The following is an 11,544-nucleotide window of genomic DNA, read 5'->3' as shown; positions in this document are numbered from 1 at the left end:
GAGGGCAACTTTGTTTTTTCATATTGTTAGTTTTGAAATGGTTGAAAAGCCAAGAAGGGGGGGGGGTTGAATTGGCTAGTTAATACTTTAGGCTATTTTTACAAACAGTACTGAACTATACATTTTCAATCGATCAAAAACAGAGTTAACAGATTGATTTTACTAAACAGATTCTGTTATGGTATAATCAATCGATTGAAACTGAAAAATAGTCGACTGAAATACTAGGAAAAATGCATAAATGTGAATTTGAATTTTAAACCAGAAACAAAATGCTCAAGAATGATCAAGATCAGTTCCAAATGATTATACAAACATGCTCAATGCTTCAGATGCTATGAAAACATGCAAGAACATGAAAAAGATGATTAAAGCACAAGTTCTTGAAACTTTAAAATGAAAATGCAAGAGAGAAAGGTTAGAGAAGAGAGGACACCACAAATTTTTACACTGGTTCACTCAAACCTGAGCTACATCCAGTTTGTCAAGGCAACCTGAGCTTGACTTTGCACTATTTTAAAATTTTTACAAAGAATCCACCCTTACACTTCCAAAATATGCAAAATCACCACAAAAGACTCTTGAATCACACAAGAATCACACCAGCACAGCAAGAACCCTCTTGCAGACCTGGAAAACCACCAGGCACACACACAAAGCTTGAGAAAGATCAAACCTCAGTGGTAGCATAGCCTTGCCTACCACAAACCACTTTCTCCAAGCTTCAAACCATGGCAAAAGCTTCAAGAATTGATCCAAGATCAATCTTCAACAGCTGCAACACCTATGATCACGAAGGAGAGAGTTTCCACAAGTTTCCAGAACCAAATCGTGCTCTAAAATGATCAACAGACCTCTCTTTCGAAAATCACAACTTTTATAGTCAAACTGTTACGAAATTCAACAGGTTGATTTTCAAATCAATCGGTTGATTTCACTTGACTTAAGTGAAATCAGTCCATTAAAAACTAAATCAACTGATTGAATTTGTTGTAGTTTAAGACTACTGCAACCAACCTTTTAACCTGTTAAAAAGCCATTCAACAGATTAAAAGAGACATTTTAACCTGTTGAAAAACCATTCAACAGATTAAAACCACACAAAAGACCAATCTACATCTAATTAATGCTTTAAGGTCTATAACATGAATTACAAACTACAAGCACACTTTCTTAATGATGTAAGTACATGGAGAGCACACATTCCAGCCTTGATCACCATGGATATCATCAAATCTCCTTTCCTTCATCAATGTAGACTTCAAGTGTGGTTACAATGTCAAGATTTTTGCTGTCTTTTCAACTGTATCATGACCACTATTGCAACTGCAATTTTATTTTTTGGCAATATTATTCATCACAATGAAATCTAAAATTGCAGAACAAGTTATTCCAAAAGTAATTCTTCCATAGTCAATCCATGAGTAACTCCTTTACACTACACTTTTCATTTCTTTTAATCTAACAGATAAAGATAAGTTACTCAATAGAACTATTTGATTGAAAGAAATCAAAGGTGAGGATAAGGAGTGATTCTTTTGAAATTACTCTTAGATTAACCTTATGTGTCCTCTCTTTCTCTCTCTATCTGTAAATATATAACATAAGTACATGCATATCATACCCAGGATGTATTCTCCATTTTCTCCTTCACATATGATGAAGTCACCAAAGAATCTGTTGAAAAGGAAATAAAAATTAGAGAGAGGAGATGCGCATAGTTCCGTATGCACATAAGACAGGAGCCATCCAACGTTGAAACAAATAAAAAAAAGAGAGGAGAAAAACATCAAGTCAAATATTTAATTTGCAACTCGTTATAAGCAGAAAGGAAACATATAAAGTCAAATCCTTTAGGTTTTCTCATATCATTTCCCAATTTCCATTTGAGTATGTATACAGAAAACAAAGAAATTCACTTTTCTATCTATGCCTTTTCTTTAATTCAACAGCTTCATATAACTATTTTCCTCTTCATATTGAAGAAAACAAACAAAGAATCAACCAAGCAAGCAATAAACTTTCCAGTTCCAGCCAGCAATTTACAGACCCAAATCACATTTGAGAAAGTTTGCCACTACAATTCCAAAACTTGAGAAATATTTATTCAATGCAGCAGCTTCAATTCACCGAACTCACGAAATTAAACCACGAAAAAAGAAAACAAAATGGTTCCATCAAAAAAGAGAAAGTTTGCATGGCTCTATTGGAAGAAAAGAGAGAGGAACTTGAAGTTGAAGAACTGCAGCAGAGAGGATTGATGAGGCGTGAGAGAGACATGGCCATGGAATAGGCGAATCAGAGACTCTAATTTGTTGCCTTGCTTCGATTTCCTCTGAAAATTCAAACCAAAACCAGTAAACAACGCAACGAAAATCAAATATGAAAACAAAATTTAAAGAAGAAAAGGCTCAGATAAAATAGATGGCATCAACAAGCTCCATAAGCTTTTATAGTTTGATGGTAATAATTTAGTCATCACTGCCTCAGAACTGATAAAATCAACGAACAATTAAAACTTTGAAAGAGAAAAGTGCAAGGATTTCGGAATACCTTGTGACCTGAACTCTCGTAGAGTGAAAGATAATGGGGGATTAAATAGGTAGCGAGGGTGTGGAACAGAGAATAACGACGAAACCCTAATTTCTAGTGTGATGGGTCCTTCCGATATTTTAGGCCGCATAGCCCATGACATAATAGGCCCACTTCTTTGCGGCCTCCCTACGTAATTACTTGCTGCACTTCACCAACTTATTCGTTCAAAAATAAAAATCTAAACATTAGGACTAAATCAACATATTTATTAAATATTTAAAAAATAGAATGAAAATTATATATATATATATATATATATATATATATATATATATATATATATATATATCAAGATTTTTTATCATTATAGGTAGTTTTTTTTCTTTTTTGAGAATTTACAATAATAGACTTGACTATTGTGTTGAACGACATTTCTTCCTACACCTCCATGGATTTATTATGCACCAATAGGCATGTGAAAAATAAAAATATATATATTTTATATTGTACAATCCAGAATGTATTTTTTATTTTGTATTCGGTAGAATCTGGAATATTAAATATATATTACAATGATATAATTCTAAAATATATTTTTTGTATTTTAAATTATACATTGGGGAATGCTCTTGAATTGTTCATTATAAATCTCAAAATGCAAAAGAGGATCAAATTAGAATTTTAAGATGTATTTGGGTGCACAATGAAATTGTGAAGGTGCAAGCTGTTGAATAATTATATATTTTCAAAATCTATTTGATATAGGTTAACTATATATAAAAGAATATATATATATATATATATATATATATATATATATATATATATATATATATATATATATATATATATATATATACAAGATTATATTAACAAAAGTTATTTATCAAAGAAATATATTTAAATTTTTAGACAATTAAGAGTGGGTGAGATTCAATTTTTTAAACAAATTTCTTAATAAACACTGTTTACATTCTACCATGGTATCACGAATCATAAGTACATGTTCTTGTGTTATCAAAAGGGAATTTCCTTCCACGTATAATTTAATTTTGGATGCAATATTCGATATTCCTTGTACTAAATTGCGGTAAAGTAAACAAATATGAAAATAAGGACTAAAATTTCTCTACAGCTAATTTAAATCAAAGCCTAATTTTACATATTTAAATCCATCTCTTCCTTTCTCATCAAACCACTATTTACATTTACCACTTTCTTCTTAAATATGTCATCCTCTTATTGGTATCAAATATCATTTTCCATAAAGGAGCAATTATTTTAAAGAACTTTACATTTTAACATTTACATCCTTTAACACCCTACCCTCATGCACCCACCTAAGGAATTGTTGTGAGGCAATTAAAAAATGAAGTATAACATAGCAAGCATCTATCAGAGGTAGCTAAGTATAAATAAATATCTTATGCCATTTTTGGCTTAAAATAACTAAGAAGAAAGCAACGTTAGGTATGCAATCATTGTCCCATGACATAACAAAACAATGCTATTTGACAACTAAGTGTAGGACTAAACCCACATTACACTAAACCCACATTACACTAAACTCCCATATAGTTGCGACTTACTCCCCGCTTTTGTAACAGGTTGTTACTTGGGGTCCTGTGAGACTACACTCCCACTAAATTAATTGAATTGGAATTGGCTTATGCAAAGGAATATTTTTGTTAAGAAATGAAATAGGAATAATGTTTTTACCATATTTAAATTAAGTTTTTTGGCTTGTCCTGCAGCTTTGTTCACAAAACTTTGGTTCAACTCCCCACATACATCGTCCTTACTCCCCACATCAGAGTCAGCTATTTATACAGTTCAGTGCACATATAAAATCCACATACTTCAGTTAATTCAATTTTAATTGGTCTATTGGACTTCGTCATTGAGTTACATGAGGGTCAATGCTCCAAAAACGAGAGTTAAACAAAGTTTTATACAATGTGGATGCAGTATTGGAAAGTTGAAGTGTACTCCCCACATACTTGTGACTGACTCCCCGCTTTTGCATCAGGTTTATACTTGGGATCCTGTGAGGCCACACTCCCACTTAATTAATTCAATTGGAATTGGATCACGTTTTGGTCATGTTTAGTAACTTTTTTCTTAAGGAATGAAATAGGAATAACGAATTTCACACATTTAAATTATGTTTATTGCGTGGTCCTGCAGCTTTGTTCAAAAAACTTTGGTTCAACTCCCCACATACAGCGTCCTTACTCCCCACATCGGAGTCAGCTGTTTATACAATTCAATGCACATATAAAATCCACATACTTCAGTTAATTCAATTTTAATTGGTCCATTGGGCTTCGTTATTGAGTTACATGATGGTCAATGCTCCAAAAACGAGAGTTAAACAAAGTTTTATACAATGTGGCAAATGTGTTGGAAAAGTTCAAGTGTACTCCCCACATAGTTGCGACTTACTCCCCGCTTTTGTAACAGGTTGTTACTTGGGGTCCTGTGAGGCTACACTCACACTAAATTAATTGAATTGGAATTGGATCACGCTTGGGTCATGCAAAGTAATTTTTTTTATTAAGGAATGAAATAGGAATAACGTATTTAGCACTTTTAATTAAGTTTTTTGGCTTGTCCTGCAGCTTTATTAAAAAAACTTTGCTCCAACTCCCCACATACAGCGTCCTTACTCCCCACATCGGCGTGAGCTGTTTATACTGTGTGTACATATAAAAACCACATAATTCCTTTCATTCAATTTTAATTGGTCAACTGCACTTCGTGATTGAGTAACATGATGGTCAATGCTCGAAAAAAGTGACTTAAGAATAGTTTTTATTCAATGTGGAAGCAGTATTGCAAAAGTTTAAGTGTAGTCCCCACATAGGTGCGACTAACTCCCGTCTTTTGTAACAGGTTTTTATTTGGGATACTGTGAGGCTACACTCCTACTTAAATAATTGAATTGGAATTGGATCAGGCTTGGGTCATGAAAAGGAATACTTGTCTGATTTGTAAATTTAAGTTAAGTTTTTTGGTATCTTCTGCAGCTGTTATGAAAAAACTGTGCTTGAACTCCCCACATACACATGCGTTACTGCCCACATCGGCGTTACTTGTTTATACAATATTGTGCAGAAACAAAGACCACATACTTCAGGTAATGCAGTTACAATTGTTGGATTGGACTTCGTTATTCAATAACATGATGGTCAATGCTAGAAGCGGACAACCAAACACAGACATAAAATGCTCATTCACCAACCATATCTCTCAAAAGAACAAAAATCACCAACAACCACATCCACAGCCAATGAGATCAACTTTACAAACACATCCTCTACGTAATACAAACGAAATACATTACCTCTAGGTTAAATAAATTAAATGGGCTCCGGCAAAGGTTCGATTGTACGCTCGGGAAGACGAATTCCTTGTCGTCGACGACTTCTTCTACGACCTGTCTCCAGTAACCCACCCAAACGGCGACAATAACTGCAATTATCCACCACTAATCTGCAATGCTTAACTCCTCTCACTCTCTCATTCTCGTTCTCACTTTATCCCTCTTTCTCTCTATCTTTCTCGCTTTCACTGATCCTCCACTAACGATGGCGAAATGCTTGCCGGAATCTCGCTTTCACTGAACTAGAAACTCCGACGACCTTACTTCTTCCCTCTCTCTCCCGATTTCTCACTTCGCAACCCCCAGCCTCACTTTCCCCCTTTTTATCTTCTTCACTTTCTCTCTCTAACTTACATTTAATTTTAGTTTCCTTTCTCTTTCTGCCGTACGTGTGAACTAACCTTTTCGTAATAAAAATTTAAAAAAACCACCGTCACATCACCTTTGTCAAAAACTTATCACATACTTTTGTTGAAATATCATTATCCAAATATCTTATGCCATTTTTGACTTAAAATAACTAAGAAGAAAGCAACGTTAGGTATGCAATCATTGTCCCATGACATAACAAAACAATGCAATTTGACAACTAAGTGTAGGACTAAACCCACATTACACTAAATCAACCACATAGGAAATATCATTCAGAAGAATCAGAAACTACAAACATCAGAAAGAAACATTACGTTATTAGCCTTACATAAAATAAACAAGAGAAGAATTAGCAAAACTAAGCTATGCCAGCATATCACACCGTGGCCTTGTGCTCTGGCTTGTGAGTGAACTCAAAATCTATGTGCACAAAAGCCCTTTCAACTTCGGGAAGTTGCTCTAGCTTCTCTTGGAGTGTCTCACCAATGTTGTGTGCTTCGTGGAGAACCATGTCTTCTGGCAACACAATGTCGACCTCCACAAAGTAATCTGCACCTAAGGTGTATGCTTTAACAGTATCTATGTGCTTGATCTGCTTATGGTGATTCCATATGAGATAAGTTAACTTTGCCAGAAAATCAGGTGGTGCTGTTCTTCCAATGAGTGAACCAACATTTTCAATCACAGTCTTGGCCCATGTATTAATGGTATACAATGCTATCTGCATTACACATTCAGGATATCATCATTAGTAGTTCAATGAAGTAGCTCGTTTAAGGTTTTTTATCGAAAATGATGTCCTAGTCTCTTATGTAAGTTCGTGTTACAACTCATTGGTAATGTACCTTTCCGTATCTTTCCTCATAAAAAACCTCACGGGCTTGATGAAACAAGCAAACAATCATCTAACATTATCTATCTTTAACAAAATGATGTGAATTTAGTCCCTCTACATAGACAAAATGACGTTAAAAAAGAAGTGTAATGCAATGCAAAGTCGTGTTCGTACGTACCAATAACTGAAAACAAAACATGAAAACTAAAGAGAAGTATTAGGATGTAGTTATGAACTCACAATAATAGCTCCTGTTGGATCAATCCACCAGTAGAACTTAACAGCTAAAACAACAGCAGCTAATCCAACAAAATTAGTAATGACATCAAAAAAGTGATCTTGTGCATACGCTCTAACGATTTCATTTTTAAATCTTCGGCAGTAGACCGTAAGAATGAACTTCACTATAGTCACACCCACCATAATCCCGATCATCCAGTGGAGTTTTGTTGGATCCGTGTCAGGCTTAGACTATAATAAGAAAGTGCGATATAAGAAATTAAATTATGTCGATATAATAATTATGGAAACAAACAAGAACAAAAGTTTATCCCAATTACCTTGGAAATAAGTTGCCGGGCAGATTCAATCAAAATCTGTAATCCCAAGGTTGCCATTACTGATGCAAAAACAACGATACCCTGCACAGAAGTCATATCATGCAATGACTATTTTGCAACTATCTTATACAAACAATTGTTGCTATTTGCACTACCTGGGCATTATGGCACTATATCTAAAAGATCGCATTCACTAAAAAGCAGTGTAAATCACTTCTTACCACTGGTTGCATGCGTTTCTTTCCAATTGGATAGTGATATTGATTTGGCTTTTTCATGGCATGTGCAGTAAACCATAATATGAAGCCTGACAAGAGATCCAATAGAGAATCCATGGTTGAGGCAATGACTGCTAATGATCTGCTTGCAATTGAGGCATAAACCTTTGCTGCAAACAGCACTACGTTACATATATTTGACACGTGCATAGCCATCCTCTCACTCTTCGTAGTTGCTTCATTTCATCCTGATAAACATTTGTATATTTAGTAGAGTTCTATTTTTATATCTTAAAAGATAAGGTTTAAACTCACTTGTAACTATAACTTGATCAAATATTTATTTAGTCTCAGTGTAAAATGTCTAACACAATGCTCCACACCGAGGATTGGATATCTAAATATGAAATCTGATATTTATGGATGGTCTGATAATATAAGTAACACAGTAGTCTAAGACTCCAATACCAACTTAGAAAGTAGATTTAAGCCTAACCCATGTTGAAGATCTCACACAAACTAGAAATATGACCAAATTATATCAAGGGCAAATTTCATTTTACAAATCAGATTAAGTTACACTTAGAATTCATTTTTAAGACTATATTTGACCAATTTTTTTTTTCACGTGTTTGAAATGATAAAGTTGAAAGTAAAGTCATAAACTTTGGCTGAGATTATTGTCAAAACTGGTTAGTTCTAATCCGTGGTCATAGAACAATGAACCTCGGTGAGAGCTCCTGGGAAACCACCCGTTTCAGTCATAGTCTCCATCTCAGTAAATCCTTCAAGTAGACTCTCCTGCTGCTTGTAATATTCTGCCACTTTCCGTTGCTTCCCTGAATCACAAAATAGCATTGGGACTATTAGAGAGAAATTAAGAAAATTCACATAATCAATCAAATACAAGCACCAATGGTCAGCATTCAACACAAAATTCTGCTTATATGCAAAGATTCCTAGCATGGTCTACGATAAACATAACACAAACCAATAACAACACTTCTCCAACTTCTTCAGTTTTCAAAACTCAAAGCATCACCACGAAGAGAAAAACAAATACCCATCAAACACTTCAAAGTACAAGGTTAGTCCGGATTCTCCGATTTCAACACAGGCCAAATACACGAAATAAAGGCATTACCACTTTTAGCATCAAAGAGTAAACAAAGGCACACTGGGTTTGCACAAACCAACACACCAACCATACCTCCCAAAGATACAACAAAACTAGACCCAACAAAAGGTCCAAAAACAAAACATAATCACACTAACACAGGTTTCCTAAAATCCCACACGCCAACTTTTAAGGCTTACGATAACTCCCTTATTAAACTGTGCACCCAGTAAAAGACTCATTGAAGGCATCAACAATGGCACTTCTTAGACCCACATAAAGCGTTTGAACAGAACAAAATGAAAAAAGAGGATATCTTACTGGGTTTGCGAAGAAGTCCACCAAAAGAGAAGAAACGATGATGGTGATGATCATGCGTTTGGTTTGGCAAACGAAACTCCTCCACGTTAAGTCTCCATGGAGCTTTTGCAAGCTCTTTCTCCTGCATTTCCAGCAGCGGTTCCCCGCGGCGGTTTCCACCGCCACTCTCTGTCATGGTGGTTGTCCAAAACAGGAAAGGTTAAGGGCCTTTCGTAGTTTACAGGGTCATCCAGGAAGAGGAAAAGAACAGAGCTTGTGGGGGACCCTCTGTTTGTGGAGTGTAGGCAAGCTTCCAAGTAGGTGGGTTACTTTTTTATGAGTAGAAGCTGAATAAGCCACGTTACATAAACTTGTTAAATTAAAACACTCCATTGAACATTTTAACAAAAAGGAGACAACTTTAACTTAATCTATAACTTAATCTATAAGAATAATAGTGATAAGATCGAAAACTACCATGACTTAAAATGTCATTTGAATAATAAAATTTGAAGAAAGATAAAAAAAAAAGTATAGCTTTTCAGTTTAGAAAGTTAGATGAACTTAAAAAGATAAGAATATATATTATTAATTAAAATGAAACATTTTAGATTGAACTAATTTTGAATTAACGTAAATATATTCATATTTTTATTTCAATTACTTAGTCGCTGAAAAATTTATTTATTTTTGTAAGAAATGTTGAACAAAAGCAAAGAAATACTATTCATTAGTTGTTTAATTATTAAATAATGTTTCTTATAGGACTATCAACGAAAGTTCCCAGGCTTTACCTGAATAATAGCATAAATAAATTATGCATCACAAGTATAATTTGGATTCGAAAATGATTGGTTTAGTAAGGTTGGATAAGAAAAACAAATAGAAAAAGCAGTTTGCATCTGGGTCAGTGTGAGCGATGATTTTATTGTTTATTAGAACTACTTTTAATTCTTCAACTAAGAAAATAGGTAGCTGAAAGAAGATGCAAAATTGATGTTGAAATATGAAAACTTTTTTAGTTAAAAAAAGAGACTAGTTGTTTGAGTCCAAGGAAATTTCTAGAAAAACTTTCACGAGAGAAAAATGTAAAAAAAAAAAAAAAGTAAATACATTTTTATAAGTTAAAGCAATTTATGGATATCATAGCTTTCTCTTATATAGAAGTCATCAAAAGACATCACTTTCAATACTCAGAACAGATTCCTTCATGTTTTAATTGTGAAATTTGCCTACTCACATGCTAAGTAAGAAAATTTTCTATTGAAAATTCTATAAAAAGTAGTGTTAATTAGTTAACGTTGAAGATCTCCACAATTATTGCGCAATTAAGGTTCTTTTATAAGTGGCGCATTTTATCATCACATTTTAATACATTAAATATATTTTTATCTTTAGTGAAAATTGAAATTAGTTTTCTTAATGGGTGAATTTAGTCATTTTAACCAAATTTTGTTAAGTTTATTTGACATTTCAAACACATTTCATTATAGTATTTTAGATTGTTTGCGACGTTTAACATATATTCGCTGCAATGTTAGCTGATAAATGTGTTTGCAACATCAAATAAACTTACAAAAATTTGATTTAAAAGACTAAATTCACACATTTCTAAAGATAAAGGACTAAATTTGTTTAAGCATGGACGAATCTCTTTAGGGGTAGGGAGGGCCATGGCCCCTCCAAAATTTGATTTATATATATATATATATATATATGTAATATAAAAATATATTTGAAATTTATTAAAAATTTTAAATTAGGTAGTACATATTAGGAATTGATGAAAATTAAATTGTGTATCTTTTTATTTGTTTTATATAAGCACAACATTTAATGTTAATAGATAATAAAATATAAAATTAAATATAACAAAGAATGAAAATATTTAGGTTTAATTTTTCTTTTGGTCTCTATTTTTGTTTAAAAATTGACACTAAGATTATGTTAATTACACTAACAAAGCAAAGCAAATCATCCCTGTTAAGAGTTTACATTTTAATGAAAGAATCATTGATCTGTTTTAAGAAATTGAACGAAATTGATCATTAAAGAGCAACTTGCATCAATTTTTAAAAAAATCGGGATCGATCAAATTGAGACTAATAAAGACCGGAGGACCTACTTAACATCTTTAAATGAAAACATGAATTAAAAGAGTAATTAAACCAAATATTTATTAACATAATCTTTATTTTCCTTTTCATTGTCTTTTTAGTTTT

The 11,544-nt window shown here is 33.2% G+C and overlaps 1 non-coding gene and 1 pseudogene across 1 annotated transcript; both read right to left on the bottom strand.

Moving 5' to 3' along the window:
* Positions 1-2,407: 2,407 nt before the first annotated feature.
* LOC114165421 lies at positions 2,408-2,487 on the bottom strand. Its single transcript, XR_003599705.1, has one exon. It is a non-coding gene; the product is annotated as a small nucleolar RNA snoR116 (small nucleolar RNA).
* Positions 2,488-6,462: 3,975 nt separating this feature from the next.
* LOC114181481 lies at positions 6,463-9,675 on the bottom strand (annotated as a pseudogene).
* Positions 9,676-11,544: the final 1,869 nt, after the last annotated feature.

The sequence above is a fragment of the Vigna unguiculata genome, chromosome 1 (genome assembly GCF_004118075.2).
Source record: "Vigna unguiculata cultivar IT97K-499-35 chromosome 1, ASM411807v1, whole genome shotgun sequence".
In the NCBI taxonomy this organism is placed as follows: Eukaryota; Viridiplantae; Streptophyta; class Magnoliopsida; order Fabales; family Fabaceae; genus Vigna; species Vigna unguiculata.
This window is presented reverse-complemented; position numbering and strand designations above follow the sequence as displayed.